At 39.1% G+C, this 18,649-nt stretch overlaps 2 long non-coding RNA genes across 2 annotated transcripts; both read right to left on the bottom strand.

The window, feature by feature from the left end:
- Nucleotides 1–2,137: 2,137 nt before the first annotated feature.
- On the bottom strand, nt 2,138–3,444 carry LOC110882472. Its single transcript, XR_002560102.2, has 3 exons — nt 2,857–3,444; nt 2,282–2,531; nt 2,138–2,207 (listed from the first exon to the last, which is right to left on the bottom strand). It is a non-coding gene; the product is annotated as an uncharacterized LOC110882472 (long non-coding RNA).
- Nucleotides 3,445–4,047: 603 nt separating this feature from the next.
- LOC110882474 lies at nt 4,048–4,780 on the bottom strand. Its single transcript, XR_002560103.2, has 4 exons — nt 4,741–4,780; nt 4,545–4,665; nt 4,247–4,374; nt 4,048–4,174 (listed from the first exon to the last, which is right to left on the bottom strand). It is a non-coding gene; the product is annotated as an uncharacterized LOC110882474 (long non-coding RNA).
- Nucleotides 4,781–18,649: the final 13,869 nt, after the last annotated feature.

The following is an 18,649-nucleotide window of genomic DNA, read 5'->3' on the forward strand; positions in this document are numbered from 1 at the left end:
TTTTTAGAAAACTTAAATAGTTTTTTTTCATTATTATTAGAGTTTAAATAATAGATTTTTGTGTTGTTCGAATCGAAATGTTTGTAGGTTGATTAATTAAAAGTGGATGTACATTTGAACTGGAACTGAAATTCGGTTCATGTTTGGGTCGATCAAATAAACCGAATTTTGTAAGAATTGTTACATATTCTGTTTTAGACACTACACATGATGAATGATACTTTTAAATCTTATAAATGGGGTTGGCTAAAGGCACCTCCTTTTTTACTTTCCATACCTCTTTCTAAAAAGGGGTAGGCTAAATGCACCCCCCCTTTTACTTTTCATACCTCCCTTTCCAAATATATTAGTTTGAAACTTGTCAAGTTTCACCCCCTTAGAATCCCTATTTTTATAATAGTTGCGGAAGTTAGGGCCAAGAAGTTCATACTAAAATTATATTATTTTAAAATAAAATATTGTATACATATAATATAAAATACATAGCTATTCACGTCGCTATATTTTTACAACAAATATATATGTATAATACTCAACTAATACAAGATCTTAAAATTCTGCTAAATCATAAAAAAATTATTGTTTACTGTGAGAAGCCATTGTTATACCTTAATTATCTAAAATTTATGATCTTCATTATGATTAAGGATTAGGAAAAGGGAAAAACCTGTAGTCATACAATCTTTTAAAATGAGAAAAGCAAATGTGTAAAACGAAAAGAAGTAGCGAACATCTATTTCTTGGTGGTGGATTGATGGTACAATTTTTTTTACGATATTCAATGATTCAAATTGTATTTTGAAACTAAAATGTTTAATATAGACTCTAAATTTTAACGCCAACAATTAATATATTTTTTACAGTAACTTTCTGGATGAATATATATGCTCTATATATTTGCATCAACTATTCTGGTCATGGTTGATTTAATAGATTTTTTTTTCTTTTTGGAATTAATATGTAAATGACAACCTGAAGTTATCGACCAGAACAACAAAATTGTTTACACATAACTATTCTAGTCATGGTTGATTTAATAGATTATCTTTTTTAAATTGAGATAGATAATGATCACCTAAAATTTGGAATAGAATAATAAATTCTAAGATCGTTTACAAAGAAATAGAAAGGAGGTTTTCTGTTTGTAACAAACAACAAAAACCTACGTTATATAGGGGACTCGACCGAAATAATCCTTATATATTCAAAATTCAAGTTATTGAAAGTGGATAAACCCCTAAAAAGCTTGAGATGTTTACAAATATAATTATATAAGTTCAAGTTATTGAAAGTGGATAAACCCCTAAAAAGCTTGAGATGTTTACAAATATAATTTTATAAGAATTAGAAAATAAAAGGTCTTACTGTATTTTTGTTTAACTTTGAGGGGGGAGTATAAACAGTAAAAATAGAAACAATGGAGGTACATTTAGCAACACCATTCTAAAAATATGAAATCTAATGTTAACCTGGTATGTAACAATACTCAATTTATATATGTATTTTATTTCATCAAATATCATTTCTAATAAAATAGGGATATAAATTACCCACATGACTATAACTACATTTGAAGAACAATGAATAGATTCGACAAACATATATACACATCGCTTAAACTTCTACAAAAAATTGATGTGTATTAATAACCAACTGAACTTCGAACAAAAAATTGATGTGTATTCATGATATACTATGAGATTCCGTAATGAATAACATATACAAACAACATGATTATTTTTTATTTGATGGTATCACATCAGTGTAAGTTTCATATTATTGCAACTGTGTAACGGTTTTTATTTTTTTTAAATGCAAATCTGGATCTAAAACTAATTTTCAATAGGAGATATAATCATGGGATAATATCAATTACAAAAGGTTAAACAAATACGAATTCAGTTTGTATAGAATTTTCGATAAACACACATTCAGTTTGTATCAAATCTGGATCTAAAACTATTAGCTCGACTTTTTAATAAAAAAAAGAGGCAGTTAAACAATACAGATCCAAAAACCCCAGTTATTTCAGCATTTACAACCTTCTAAAGTTAAAAGCTACAGTTAAAAGTTACAAAAAAACCAAGAAATTTGAAAGAACTTACAACAATGCAAGAGGGAGATGTGAAAAGCCCACAAAAAATTTAAAACCTTGATGTGAGAGCCGAGAAACAACGCAAGATCCAGATGCAAAGAGTCGATATATTCTGAAATCGAAGTAAATAGAAGTTGTTAGGTTGATGTTTTGAAAGTATGATTAGTTCAACTGAGATAAACTTACAATTTCAGTTGAGTGTAGTTGAGGGTTTGTAAAGTGTTTGTAGAGTGTTGATACATCTGAATTATTTATAGAGACTGAAGCAAGCATGCTGTCTTTCAAACAGTGTTTGTAGAGTGTTGATACATTATAGAGACTGCAGCAAGCAAGCTGTCTTTCACACAGTAGTAAAATGTTGCTTTTTCAGCTGTAGATTGTACTTCCCTGCTGTGGGCCCACCGGAACAACCAGTTATTTTGGCATCCATTTTTGTCTGTAGCATATGTCAAATGGGTTAAAATATTTATAAAAAAAATTTAAAAATATGTCAGAAAAGATATAAAGTTGCTCAAAAGAGCTCAAAATCTTACAATTTGTTGAATCTTTTTATTTAAGACGAATTATTATATAAGTAATTCAAAAAAGTACAAGAGTTGACCGGTCAACCTAACACCAGCATGACCCATTTGCCCATTTTAGTTCATGACCAACACAAAGCATCAAGTTTTATATCATATCAAAACACAAAATATAGTCAAGTTTATATTCTCTCAGTAGCATAGCATGTTAAAAATTAATATTCAAGGTTTAGAAATTACCAAAAAAGAGCGAAAAACCGACTGAATTCGAATCGCAGCCCATTCTTGCCTAACAAACAAGAAATCTTTAGGCGGAGCTCTAACCACAGTAGCCACAGCAGCCGAAAACGAAACCTCATCCGAACGTGACGCATCCGAAGTCGACAACCGTCCCACGCCTTTCATCGCCTTAGAAGATGAACTCGTCGAAGAAGAAGACGAACACCCGGCTGACGGGCTCCTCCACAGCTTCCATCTTCTGCTCTTGTTACCCCAGGCTAAAATCGTAAGATCGACGCCCAACCTCTTTCCAGTACTTTGACACTAATGCTCCGTTAGTTCTCGCAAAGTCAACCATCATAAAATGCATTTCAGAAATCAAGTATTAGAAAAAAACATAAACGCGTGAATTTATATAATTTAGGTCAAATCATTAAACTTTTATAAACACATATGACAACTTGATAACGACAATAGCAAAAAAAAACACTAAAATAAAAATAAAACTTACATTGGGAGTGTCTTTAATTTGAACACCCACAAAGTGCAACTTCAAACGGTAGATCCGGCCACCAAACGGTAGATCTGTGTCATCGCCACCATCTTCCACCCACAACCACCGGGTAATCTGAAATATTACACAGATCCGATTCAAATAACATGATAACATGACATGATACAACAAGTCTAACAATCATTAAAACATATACTAAAAAAATTTACTAAAACAAACAATTTACTAAAAAAATCAATTTACTAACATGACATGATAACATGACACAGATCCGATTTTTTTACAAAAAATTTACTAAAACAAACAATTTACTAACATGACATGATAACATGACACAGATCCGATTTTTTTACATATATACATTTTTTGGATTAAAACAAACAATTTACTAAAAAAATCACTTAAAACTTATAAAAACCAGTTTTATTTAAACTGTAAAAAACCAGTTCTTTTTTAAATATGATATTTAACCAAATACAATTATAATATCATCTCTAAATCTTTGCATAAAATGAGAATTTACTGTAACAAATATGAAAATGTTGGTAAATATGATATTGTTATTATTATGATGCAAGTGATATATGAATTTATTCCGCTAAACAAACCGCAACTTAACACATACACTATGCGAAGTGCACTCGAAAGGGAGCTTCTTGTGAACGATAATAGGATGGTGAAGTTACTCGTTTGTTTACCTTTCGCCTCTTGAACTTTCTTTCTCTGCTGTCTAAATACATGAAAGACGACATTTGCCCATCAACACCATCCTCCAGAGGTAAAGATTTGATATCATCCTCAAAACCATAAGCTAAACCATGCAGCCTGAATACAAAATCACTTTTAAAAAAAATTCACATAGAAGACTGCATTTACAAAAGGAAAATAGAGGCTGACCCGTTACTTGATTCGCACACGTGTTTCAACCGCTTTTTATCCATTCTTGTAAGAGGCGCTCGGGTGAAGAGCGCCTCTTCTCTCCTTGCTCGTTCTTCCACACAAACTGGTATGTTTTATATAGAAATCTGTACATGGACACAAATCAGACAAAAAAAAGTTCTAATCTCAACAGAGTAACATAATCAGCATAATCATTTAATGAAGTCTATAAAAGTAAACATGCAAAAGATTTCAAGAATTTCATAATCTCAACAGAGTAACATAAACTTGAAAGTGGATCGATTTGTGTGTTTACCTTCATCTGAAACATGATTCCAGAGAGATTCATGGACAGACAGTCACCTGATTCCGGCCATTCTCCAGCAAATCTGTGGATCCCTTGTTCAAATCTGTGGATCTCTTGGTGCCTTCGACATCTGAAAAGCATATAGAAACTACCGTCAAACATCATAACTTGCCAGATATATTCATTAAACGGTATCAGTTCTTACCAAGTTGCCAGATAAAGCTTGTGATAGATCTCATGAAACCCTAGATCTGCTCATCAAACGGATCTGGTGATAGATTCAAACGGATCTGGTGATAGATCTCATGAAACCCTAGATCGCCGAGAGAGAGAGAGAGAGAAGAGAGAGAGAAGATCTGATGTTATTTTGTGAGATGTGTGAGGAATGAGAGAGAAAGCAATTGGTGATCCGTGTGAAGTCAAATGGACGGTCCAGATGATGATCCGTGTGAAAAAGTTAAAAAAATGGACGGTTGAAGATGATCCGTGTAAAGGGTAAATGGTTTGTGTTTTCTTGTGCCTTAAGACTTGTACATTGTGCATTAAGTGTTTTTTCAACACCTTGTTGAATTACCATCTTGTCCTTCATATATGCTTATTAAAGTAGTATATATATATATATATATATATATATATATATATATATATATATATATATATAAAGCATGTCCCCTAAGAGTTGTATTCCAAGGTATTGATCTATTCTTTTCTTGTGTAAACTTTGTTGATTTTCTACTAACAATGCATATATATTTCAAAACCAATTACTCTATTTACATATATTATAAGATAATTTTATTGTTATAAAATATTAATTCTTACATTATAAAAAGAAATTAAAGTAAACCAAACAAAACAAAAGGAAATTTCCATCACCGTTGACATCATCAAATGGAAACAAAAGAAAATTCATTCACAACTCTAATCATTTGAAGTTATGCTATCATATATACACACCCTCACCACACACTTAAAAGCCACTGCATACCTATATTTCATGCCTTAAGAACAATTTGCAAAACCAACTCACAAACTGTAACACCCCGTGTTTTCCAAAAGTCAAAGTCAAAGTCAAGTGTTGACTGTTATTGGAATTAAAGATTAATAAAGATGTATTTCATTTTAGTTTCATTTTGATTTTCGTATTATTTGGAGTAAGTGTTGTATAATCAAACTAATCGACCGATAATCGAACTGTGAATCAACGACCGACTGTGAATGCTAGGAAGTAACAATGCAATAAAGCTAGTCAATCAATAATCAAGCTAATCAAATCAATCATCGAACTCAAGTGTGGGGATTTTAGTACTTTTATACGTGTGTGTGTGCCTTATGTGTTACTTGTGCATGTTTACTTTTATGTTAAAGTGTGTGGTGAATCAATCAAACCAATCAAGACTCAAAGGTGAATCAAACTCAATCGAAATCGAACCCGAAATGGTTGAAAGGATGCTTGTATGTTAGATATAGTAGTTGAGACTAAAAGTAATTTGATTAGGAATTCTATCATTCTCACATCATCGTTCATCGAAGTCGAAATATCAAAAATCGTCGCGAAATACTCAAAACTAGGCAAGCCGATCGAACAGGGCAACCTGATCGAACAGGCTAGCCGATCGAACAGGCTGTTCGATCGGACAGCTGCTCGATCAGGGATGCTGTTCGATCAGCTGACCCCTTTTCCTCTTTTGGAAGCCTATAAATAGGGCTGTCTTTGTCAACCTTTCCACTTTTGGAAAAGCTCTGACCGACCAGCCTCTTCTTCTCACTAAATCCAAGATTTCTCTCAAACCGGTAAGTATTTCGCTCTAATCCTTGTACGTTTTTGTTCATTAATCGATTCTCCATCTTTCTATCTTTCAAAATCTGAATTTCATCCATGAAATCACCAAGATCTAGGTGTTCTTGAGTGATGTCATCATAGTGTTCTTGGTGTTCATCAAGAACTTCATGTTCTTGACTTCATTCAACCATGAATAAGCTAGATCTAACCGATTTCCACATCAATAACCTAAAATCTACCAAAGATCTTAACATTTCACGGTGGAAAAAGGATTGGAAGATGGGTTTTCATCTATCTTTCAACTCTTTTACACTCAAAAAGGTGAAAACGGGACTTGAACCGATTTACAAATCAATCTAAACACACACATGGTTCAAGATCCGGGTTCTACCTAGAGATATACCGATTCCGGGTTAAACGTTAAACTTGGGTTCCAAACCGTCTCTGACCGAGTTTGGGTGATTCCTGCTCGAGTCAGTAGACTAAGTAGGGACTTCAGCTTTGTGGTTCAACTCGTAGTCAAAATATCTCTAAAACATCAACGATTAACGGGAATAACCAAGTGTTAGGTGAAAGGTTAACCGAATCGAGAAGCTGGCCGAACGGCTAGGCTGTTCGATCGAACAGCCCAACCGAACGACTATGCCAGCCAATCGACTAGGCTAACCGATCGACTAGCACTTAGACCCACCAACTCACAAAGGTGTAGTATTGACGAGGTACTGTTCGATCGACTACGCCACTCGATTGTAATCATTACTGCTCGAATCATGAGATACTACCCTTCAACACTTAACCTTTTCAAAACATTGGAATGTCACCCGATCGAACATGCCAACCGATCGAGTGACATATTTGAAAACAATGAAGTGCTAACCGATCGGTTGGGCTAACCGATCGAACAGCTGTTCGATCGGCCAACTTGAAAGGTAGTACAAACCATCATACACAAACACATCCTTCACATCAAAGGAAGAAACAATCCACTTGAAAGAACCAGCCGATCGAGCCAGCCGGCCGATCGAATGGATGTTCGAACGGACTTTCAAACCAATCGAACAGCCCACTCGATCGAACTGCTGTCCGATCGAATGGCCTACTCGATCCAAGTACATTGCTCACTTTTTCCGCGTTACTCATCGTTGTGTTATCGAACTATTCAGGCTAACCTATTCTCAGTGCTCCCTTCAATCCACAACCAACCACTGTGAGTATACTCGACCCCTTTTTGCTTTCAGCACTTTTGGGTGTTACATACGTAATCTATCAAATTCACAAACAACACAAACTATTTGAACGCTAACCTACTTGCATGTATTACTTGTCTAAATGATTGCTGTTTATTATGTTTACACGTGGAGTGCTATCTGCCTGCTTTAGCAACGTAGTACTATAGTTTGGACTCAGCACCCGTTCACACGGGGGTTGCTAAGGACAATTACTTGCATGGATTACGGTGGTAATCATGTATTGCGAACTGTCTCGGACAGTCAACTCGAAGTCATTGGTATCGATGGTCCCATGTTGATAATTTACATGCATCGTTTGCCCTTGTGTACGTGCTTGGTTATGCGTAAACTATTCGAACTCTATATGCTATATCAAACTTGTGTACTCACCTTTACATTATATGTATTGACTTTTATTTTAACGTATGTGACAGGTGTTTAAGCTACTAGCTTGCTAGGGAAGCGAAGCAATAATAAGCTTCTAGGAGCCTGTGACCTTAGGACAGTGTCCACGTATCTGCTCCAGGGCCATAATTATCTGTAGATCTTGTACTGGCACCTGTAGTCAGTGAGATTTACGGATAGTTGTCTAGAAGTCTTAAAACAATATTTACATTCGGTCTGTAATAATTAAGAATTTGAGTTGTCGGAACAGTTCCCATATTGTTTAGTTGATTTCTATGATAACTTGCTATTGTTTGGGACACGGTATGGGACGTGTTATATAACTGAATTGTATGATAGTTGTTGTGGAAACTTCTGAACAATCTGTTTCGCTCAGTGTCGCGCCCCGATGATTCCGCCATCGGTTGGGGTGTGACAGATTGGTATCAGAGCCATAACTATAGGGAATTAGGTTAGACACGATCTAGTCCGGATCGCTGTCTTAGAGACCTAGACTATAGTTAGGAACCAAGAGACCAAGTTTATGTGTTTATTTTATGTTGTTTCCTTCTATTCTATCATTACATCCGAACTCCGAGCCAAATTTTGTAATTTGGACGGGATTAGGAGTGAAACCCGCAAATTCCTGCCCAAATTACAAATTTTCGCCAATCATTTTGTGCAAATTTCTATCAATAAACGGGGGAGAATTATACCAAATCAGGGCTGAAACCCGAAATTTGATGAAAACTTTCCTCTGAATTTTCTTAAAACAAGGAAGAAATTGCTGAGCTAGGGGTGAAACCCTAACCTTGGCAGTTATTCCAACGTTATTTTATCTCGCCAAGGCAATTGACGGACTCCAACGACCTGAACTCACGAGTATGGCCTAGAATGCGCATGCCTAATGCCCAAGAATCGAGGCAGAAACATGTCCCCTAGAGTCGAAAGTGACGACAAGTCAACTGCGAATAGTTAAATTGCCATGGTTAGTCAAAGTCTAGTAGCCGCAGACAATCCATTTTCCGATTTTGAGTGTTGCTTTGTTGATTTTGTATGATTTACCTGTTTACGTGTTTTAAGATTCGTTGATTACTCCATTTGTTATCCACCTGCGTGACCTTTGTTGCTATTCTATCTCGATTCCAATCCTTGTTGATGTGATCTAAACGAAACCAGTGTGCTATGCTACGCTATACGACTAAGATAGACGATACGATGTGGTGCTATCCGATACGCAAAACGAACGACACTCGACTTGTGGTTATAGGTTTCTGTTTTCTGACAGCCTCTGTGATAAAAATGCGTACGTGTTAGGAAATTAAGTGCTCTATTTGCTTGATTGCTTATGTGCCCTAATTGCTTCTGTGCTTATGTGCCCTAATTGCTTCTGTGCTTATGTGCCTCTATGATTATGTGCTTATGTGATTATATGTGTTACGTGACGAGAGATGCGACGTGATTCTAAGCTTTAGAGATCTAAGAACGTGTGAGACTCGAATTCGTTGTGTTGAGCCTGTGACGATGTCTATTGCAGACCATGTCGTCATCTGGACAACCTAGATCACACTCGCGTCTTACCCGCCAGGAGAAAAGAGATCGACGTCTGGCTGCTATCATCTCTAAGACTGTGGCAAAAGCTGTCAGTGATGTGTTCGAGAACGCAAGCAAGTCATCTGAGGAATCCCGAACCCTCACGCCCAAAGACTCCAACAAAGCTACTTTTAGCTTCAAACAATTCAAGGCATGTGGGCCAAAAGAGTTTACCGGTGAAGATGGCCCTACGGCTCTGTTTCATTGGTTTGACTCGGTAGAAGTCACCCTTCGTCAAAGCGGATGCCCAGATCACCTCCGTACTCTCAATGCTACCGGTGTCTTCCAGTCGCGAGCTTTGGACTGGTGGACTGCGGAAAGGAACAAGCGCGGGAACGACGCTGCATACGAGCTGACGTGGAAGGAATTGAAAGCGATCATGATGGACGAGTTCTGTCCTCCCCACGAACGCCAAAAGTTGGAGGATGAGTTCTGGAGTATCAAGCAAAAGGAGGGAGACAATGCTGGTCTCACTGCTCGTTTCAAGCAATTGAGTATCATATGTCCCGACCAGGTCAAGACTTCTGACATGACCATCAAGAAATACATCCGTGCTCTTCCGGATTGTGTCGCAGATTTTGTTCACGCCGCCAAACCTGCAACGATCGAGGAAACCTACCTACTCGCTGCCGAGATTAACGACAAGCGAGTTAAGGCTGGTGTCTGGGATAAGCCATCCAAGTCGTTGCATCAAGTTACTGCCGCATCAACCGACAACCCTACTACTCAAGCCTCCAAGTCTTCGAAAAGGAGAAAGAAGAACAAGAGTTGCGCTGCCGCAACCACTGCTGCTCCCATTCAGTCTGTACCACAACAGCAACAGCCACAGCGTTCAGCGCCAGTGATCAATGCGCCGCCGGCGAAGCGTGCGTACACCGGCCCCCACCCACTCTGTGCTACATGTTCCTATCATCACCCGGTGGGTGTGGCCTGCCGATTCTGTGCCCACTGCAACGTTTACGGGCATTTCACTGCGAGTTGCCGCTATGGTCCCCGTCAAGCTCAAGCTCAAGCCGCTGTCAACCAGGCCCTACTCCCTGCTCCTCAAGCTCCTCAAGCTGCACAGGCCCCGACAAACAATGTTCGGACCTGCTTTGCATGTGGTGACCCTAACCACTTCGCAAACCGGTGCCCGAACAGGGTGGTGAAACAAGAAGCCCAACAACCCCAGCAACAACAACAACAGCCTCAACAACAAGCCGCTCACGCCAGAACTTTCAACATCAATGCACGTCAGGCTCAAGCTGATAACAACGTGGTCAATGGTACGTTCCTTGTGAATGGTATATATGCATCATGTTTGTTTGATACTGGAGCCGATAACTGCTTTGTGTCATTTGAATTTGAGAAACTTCTTAGACGTAAGCGCTCTTATCTTTCGACACCCTTCGAAGTAGAAGTCGCTACCGGAAGAACCATTGCTGTCAATTCTGTGCTCCGTGATTGTACTCTCGAGCTCAACAATCATATATTTCCGATTAACCTCATTCCAATGCAGCTCGGAAGTTTCGATGTCATAGTAGGCATGGACTTTCTTCGTGAAAACCGTGCTGAAGTTGTGTGTTCCGATAAGATGATTCGTTTTGTGCTAGCTAGTGGTGATATTCTATGTGTTTATGGTGAAACTACTGCAAAAGATCTCAAGCTCATGTCCTGTCTTCAAGCTCGCAAATATCTCCGCAAGGAATATCGAGCCTTCTTGGCCAACATTGTTGTAGCAGAGACGGACAAGAAAAAGAAAGTTGAAGTCAAGGATGTCCCCGTTGTCCGAGAATTTCCTCAGGTGTTCCCTGATGATCTTCCTGGATTACCTCCAAGCCGTGATATCGACTTTCGAATCGACCTTATTCCAGGAGCCAACCCAGTGGCCAAAGCTCCATATCGACTCGCTCCATCCGAGATGCGAGAACTCTCAAACCAACTCCAAGAGTTACTTGAAAAAGGCTTCATTCGCCCGAGCACTTCTCCATGGGGCGCACCAGTCCTTTTCGTCAAAAAGAAGGACGGGTCGTTCCGGATGTGCATCGACTACCGGGAATTGAATAAGCTAACCATCAAGAACCGATACCCCTTACCTAGAATCGATGATCTGTTTGACCAACTACAAGGTGCTCAGTGTTTCTCCAAGATTGATCTACGTTCAGGCTACCATCAGTTGCGGATTCAAGAGGAAGACATACCCAAAACCGCTTTTCGAACCCGATACGGCCACTACGAATTTGTTGTCATGCCTTTTGGTTTGACCAACGCACCCGCGGTCTTTATGGATCTGATGAATCGCGTGTGTAAACCGTTCTTAGACCGTTTTGTCATTGTATTTATCGACGATGTCCTGATCTATTCCAGATCGAGGGCCGAACATGCGCAGCATTTGCAATTGGTTCTCGAGTTGCTTCAGGGAAACCAACTCTACGCCAAATTCTCCAAGTGTGAGTTCTGGTTGGAGGAGGTTCAATTTCTGGGTCACATTGTGAATAGTCGGGGTATACACGTTGATCCTGCAAAGATTGAGGCAGTCAAGGGATGGGTTACGCCAAAGAATCCGTCAGAAGTTCGCTCTTTTCTCGGATTAGCTGGTTACTACCGACGATTCATCGAAGGATTCTCAAAGATTGCTGTACCGCTTACCTCCCTTACTCATAAAGACAAGCCTTTTGTGTGGGGAACCGCGCAGGAGACTGCTTTCCAAACCCTCAAACACATGCTGTGCCATGCACCAGTTCTTACACTGCCGGACGGAAGCGATGACTTCGTTGTCTATTGTGATGCTTCAAACCTTGGACTTGGCTGTGTTCTCATGCAACGAGACAAGGTTATAGCTTACGCATCTCGACAGCTCAAAATCCACGAGAAGAACTATACAACCCATGACCTCGAGCTAGGCGCAGTTGTCTTTGCCTTAAAGATTTGGCGACACTACCTGTATGGTACAAAGTGTACGATCTTCACCGATCACAAGAGCCTACAACATATCTTTAACCAGAAGGAACTCAATATGCGTCAACGCCGATGGGTAGAACTTCTCAACGATTACGACTGTGAGATCCGTTATCACCCAGGCAAGGCGAATATAGTAGCAGACGCCCTCAGCAGAAAGAATTACGTGATAGGTGTTCGAAACATCCAGGCTCAGTATAACCTCGAAGCTCTCATCCGCGAAGCACAACACGCTTGCTTTAACGAGCGTACGTTGAAGAAAGAACGAATCTATCACGATGGAACTCAGCTCGTGAGCAAAGCCAACGGGATATTCTATTATCTAGACCGAATCTGGGTTCCGAGGAGGACAGATTTGCGAAAGATCATCATGAACGAAGCCCACAAATCCCGATATTCCATTCATCCCGGTGCGGGCAAAATGTACCAGGACCTTCGCTACAAGTACTGGTGGCCTGGGATGAAAAGGGATATTGCTCTATATGTTGGTAGCTGTTTAACTTGTGCAAGAGTCAAGGCTGAACACCAAAGACCTTCCGGCTTACTCGAACAACCGCCGATACCCGTATGGAAGTGGGAAAGCATAGCTATGGATTTCATAACTAAGCTTCCGACCACGCCATCAGGTCACGACAGTATTTGGGTTATAGTCGACCGTCTAACCAAATCAGCCCACTTTCTGCCAATACGAGAAGACTACAAGGTGGCCAAACTAGCCCAAATCTACACCGACGAGATCATTAAGAATCATGGTACGCCTCGAGACATTATTTCGGATCGCGACGCTCGGTTTACATCGAGATTGTGGGAAACTTTTCAAGCAGCTCTAGGTACGACGCTGAATTTGAGTACCGCATTCCACCCGCAAACCGACGGGCAGACTGAAAGAACGATTCGTACTATTGAAGACATGCTCCGTGCGTGTGTTATCGATTTTGGTGGTAGTTGGAGCAAACACCTACCGTTGGTCGAATTTTCGTACAATAATAGCTATCACTCCAGCATCGAAATGGCACCTTTCGAAGCCTTGTATGGTAGGAGATGTCGCTCGCCCATTGTATGGCACGAGGTCGGTCATTCACAATTGACTGGGCCCGAGATTCTGCAAGAAACGACCGACAAGATCCACCAGATAAGGGAAAACTTGGTGAAGGCCCGGGATAGACAAAAGATGTACGCCGATAAACGACGCAGGCCCCGCGAATTTGCAGTTGGCGACTACGTGCTCCTAAAGGTATCACCTTGGAAGGGAGTAGTCCGATTCGGCAAAAGAGGGAAACTTGCGCCTCGATTTGTTGGACCTTTTAAGATTCTGGAAAGGATCGGTAAAGTTGCCTACAAACTCGAATTACCGGAGGAACTCAGCAATGTCCATCCGACTTTCCATATTTCCAACCTTCGAAAATGCGTAGCCGACCACGACGCAATAATACCACTCGACGATCTTCAGGTCAATGAGACGCTACACTTCGTGGAAAAGCCTGTCGAAATCATGGACCGACAGACCAAGCAACTCAGACGCTCCCGCATTCCTATTGTGAAAGTACGATGGGAAGGCAAACGAGGCGCGGAGTTCACTTGGGAACTCGAAAGTGACATGAAGGCCAAGTACCCGCAGTTGTTCAGATAGATCTGAAGCATCAAATTGGTAAAACCACACGGTGATGTACGGTCCTCGGCCTAATTTCGGGACGAAATTCCCTAAAGGAGGGGAGACTGTAACACCCCGTGTTTTCCAAAAGTCAAAGTCAAAGTCAAGTGTTGACTGTTATTGGAATTAAAGATTAATAAAGATGTATTTCATTTTAGTTTCATTTTGATTTTCGTATTATTTGGAGTAAGTGTTGTATAATCAAACTAATCGACCGATAATCGAACTGTGAATCAACGACCGACTGTGAATGCTAGGAAGTAACAATGCAATAAAGCTAGTCAATCAATAATCAAGCTAATCAAATCAATCATCGAACTCAAGTGTGGGGATTTTAGTACTTTTATACGTGTGTGTGTGCCTTATGTGTTACTTGTGCATGTTTACTTTTATGTTAAAGTGTGTGGTGAATCAATCAAACCAATCAAGACTCAAAGGTGAATCAAACTCAATCGAAATCGAACCCGAAATGGTTGAAAGGATGCTTGTATGTTAGATATAGTAGTTGAGACTAAAAGTAATTTGATTAGGAATTCTATCATTCTCACATCATCGTTCATCGAAGTCGAAATATCAAAAATCGTCGCGAAATACTCAAAACTAGGCAAGCCGATCGAACAGGGCAACCTGATCGAACAGGCTAGCCGATCGAACAGGCTGTTCGATCGGACAGCTGCTCGATCAGGGATGCTGTTCGATCAGCTGACCCCTTTTCCTCTTTTGGAAGCCTATAAATAGGGCTGTCTTTGTCAACCTTTCCACTTTTGGAAAAGCTCTGACCGACCAGCCTCTTCTTCTCACTAAATCCAAGATTTCTCTCAAACCGGTAAGTATTTCGCTCTAATCCTTGTACGTTTTTGTTCATTAATCGATTCTCCATCTTTCTATCTTTCAAAATCTGAATTTCATCCATGAAATCACCAAGATCTAGGTGTTCTTGAGTGATGTCATCATGGTGTTCTTGGTGTTCATCAAGAACTTCATGTTCTTGACTTCATTCAACCATGAATAAGCTAGATCTAACCGATTTCCACATCAATAACCTAAAATCTACCAAAGATCTTAACATTTCACGGTGGAAAAAGGATTGGAAGATGGGTTTTCATCTATCTTTCAACTCTTTTACACTCAAAAAGGTGAAAACGGGACTTGAACCGATTTACAAATCAATCTAAACACACACATGGTTCAAGATCCGGGTTCTACCTAGAGATATACCGATTCCGGGTTAAACGTTAAACTTGGGTTCCAAACCGTCTCTGACCGAGTTTGGGTGATTCCTGCTCGAGTCAGTAGACTAAGTAGGGACTTCAGCTTTGTGGTTCAACTCGTAGTCAAAATATCTCTAAAACATCAACGATTAACGGGAATAACCAAGTGTTAGGTGAAAGGTTAACCGAATCGAGAAGCTGGCCGAACGGCTAGGCTGTTCGATCGAACAGCCCAACCGAACGACTATGCCAGCCGATCGACTAGGCTAACCGATCGACTAGCACTTAGACCCACCAACTCACAAGGTGTAGTATTGACGAGGTACTGTTCGATCGACTACGCCACTCGATTGTAATCATTACTGCTCGAATCATGAGATACTACCCTTCAACACTTAACCTTTTCAAAACATTGGAATGTCACCCGATCGAACATGCCAACCGATCGAGTGACATATTTGAAAACAATGAAGTGCTAACCGATCGGTTGGGCTAACCGATCGAACAGCTGTTCGATCGGCCAACTTGAAAGGTAGTACAAACCATCATACACAAACACATCCTTCACATCAAAGGAAGAAACAATCCACTTGAAAGAACCAGCCGATCGAGCCAGCCGGCCGATCGAATGGATGTTCGAACGGACTTTCAAACCAATCGAACAGCCCACTCGATCGAACTGCTGTCCGATCGAATGGCCTACTCGATCCAAGTACATTGCTCACTTTTTCCGCGTTACTCATCGTTGTGTTATCGAACTATTCAGGCTAACCTATTCTCAGTGCTCCCTTCAATCCACAACCAACCACTGTGAGTATACTCGACCCCTTTTTGCTTTCAGCACTTTTGGGTGTTACATACGTAATCTATCAAATTCACAAACAACACAAACTATTTGAACGCTAACCTACTTGCATGTATTACTTGTCTAAATGATTGCTGTTTATTATGTTTACACGTGGAGTGCTATCTGCCTGCTTTAGCAACGTAGTACTATAGTTTGGACTCAGCACCCGTTCACACGGGGGTTGCTAAGGACAATTACTTGCATGGATTACGGTGGTAATCATGTATTGCGAACTGTCTCGGACAGTCAACTCGAAGTCATTGGTATCGATGGTCCCATGTTGATAATTTACATGCATCGTTTGCCCTTGTGTACGTGCTTGGTTATGCGTAAACTATTCGAACTCTATATGCTATATCAAACTTGTGTACTCACCTTTACATTATATGTATTGACTTTTATTTTAACGTATGTGACAGGTGTTTAAGCTACTAGCTTGCTAGGGAAGCGAAGCAATAATAAGCTTCTAGGAGCCTGTGACCTTAGGACAGTGTCCACGTATCTGCTCCAGGGCCATAATTATCTGTAGATCTTGTACTGGCACCTGTAGTCAGTGAGATTTACGGATAGTTGTCTAGAAGTCTTAAAACAATATTTACATTCGGTCTGTAATAATTAAGAATTTGAGTTGTCGGAACAGTTCCCATATTGTTTAGTTGATTTCTATGATAACTTGTTATTGTTTGGGACACGGTATGGGACGTGTTATATAACTGAATTGTATGATAGTTGTTGTGGAAACTTCTGAACAATCTGTTTCGCTCAGTGCCGCGCCCCGATGATTCCGCCATCGGTTGGGGTGTGACACAAACAAAACAAAACAAAACAAAACCTAATAAACCATCTGTCCACACCCCTACAACACTAAAGATAAAGAAATCTCATCAAAATAATCCAAAACAATAAAAAATATGCAAATAAAATAAATAAAAATCCTAAAGCATACTACTGTTCTAGTAAGAACCAACTAACACCAACACCAAATCAAACAAAAACTACTACTAAACATAAACCTTTGAAACCCTAACTCAAACATAACCCACTTGATGAAACTTGCCCTAACCCACTACAAATACCATTACCCAATCAACTCAATGATTTAAGAATAAGAAACCCTGACCTGAATCAAGACTGTGTCTTTCTTGATTTCGAAACAAAACCCGCAACTTTTAGGATAAGATTATTTATTAACTACTGTGTTCATCTAGGCAAATGTGAGGACCAAAAATTACCGATCTCATCCCTAGTTGTGAGTGGAGTAGAGAGAAAAAGTATTGATAAAGGATAAGAAATATTATTAATTAAAACGGAGAAAAAAATTGTTTGTTTTTAGTGTAAATATATGAATATGGATAAGGAATTCCCACAAAACCTACACTACCATGTCATTTATACCCTCAACTACCCTCAAACAACTTAATCACCGTTAATTGTATATAAATAAATAGTTTAAGAACATGTGAATTTCACGGGTTGGTAAAAGAAAATATCTTCATTATCACCGTTGACATAAATATTATGATTTTATACACGTTAAAACACACAAACGGATATATTATAGTACCATATTTGACTCAGAAACGGTTTAACCAGGTGTATTTGGCGGTTCAAGCGGGTGAACCGGACGGTTTAACCGGTTCTACGGTACTCCGGTACAACCGGCCGGTTTGAACCGGTTTTTAAAACATTGGATAAAAAGCATTAAACATAAGCATTGTAACATCGTTTATACATATGTGATAACTATCCAAAATCATCACATATAAATGTAAAATTCAAAAAGTATAGCAAAAAAAATATTAAAAGTCCAAAGTAATTTCTTCCTAACCAGTCATTGTAATCACGCACTTATCATAGTATGAGTTGCCTTCACAAGCATAAGTTGTTTAGCATTAAAAAAAACAATCTCAGATAACCATTGGTTCATATATTTCAAAATAATAGAATGGCTCAACTTTATGACCATATTTAAGACTTGAGAAAAGTGTTTTCAAGTCAATTTGACCCAATATGCACAAAAATATTACCAATTTTCAAAATCACACAACGCATGACTTGCCCATTTTGATACCTTTGAAAAATTCATTAGCTCATCATTATTAGCATGATTCTAAGCCAAAACCCATGATATTTAACAAAATTTTCAAGTATAATTTTTTTTTTTTTACCTTTCTTTCAAAAGTTGAGTACCTTTGATGATACTCTTGTCATAGAGTAATGTGAAAATAAAAAAAAAAATATCACAAAGAAGATAAAGAAAAGATGGGCCAACAGCCAACCATTAAGTAACAAAAATGCATACTACAATAGTACCTCCTAACCTCGGATGACTTCTTTAACTAAAGTAACCTTATTTAAAAAGCTTAAAAAGGTACATACACACGAATGCATAAGCAAACAACAATAGTTGAAAAAACACAAATAATCCGGACAACCTTTTTAGTTATAATAAGAAAAATGAAATTCTTATCATGTAAAG

The sequence above is a fragment of the Helianthus annuus genome, chromosome 10 (genome assembly GCF_002127325.2).
Source record: "Helianthus annuus cultivar XRQ/B chromosome 10, HanXRQr2.0-SUNRISE, whole genome shotgun sequence".
Taxonomy (NCBI): domain Eukaryota; kingdom Viridiplantae; phylum Streptophyta; class Magnoliopsida; order Asterales; family Asteraceae; genus Helianthus; species Helianthus annuus.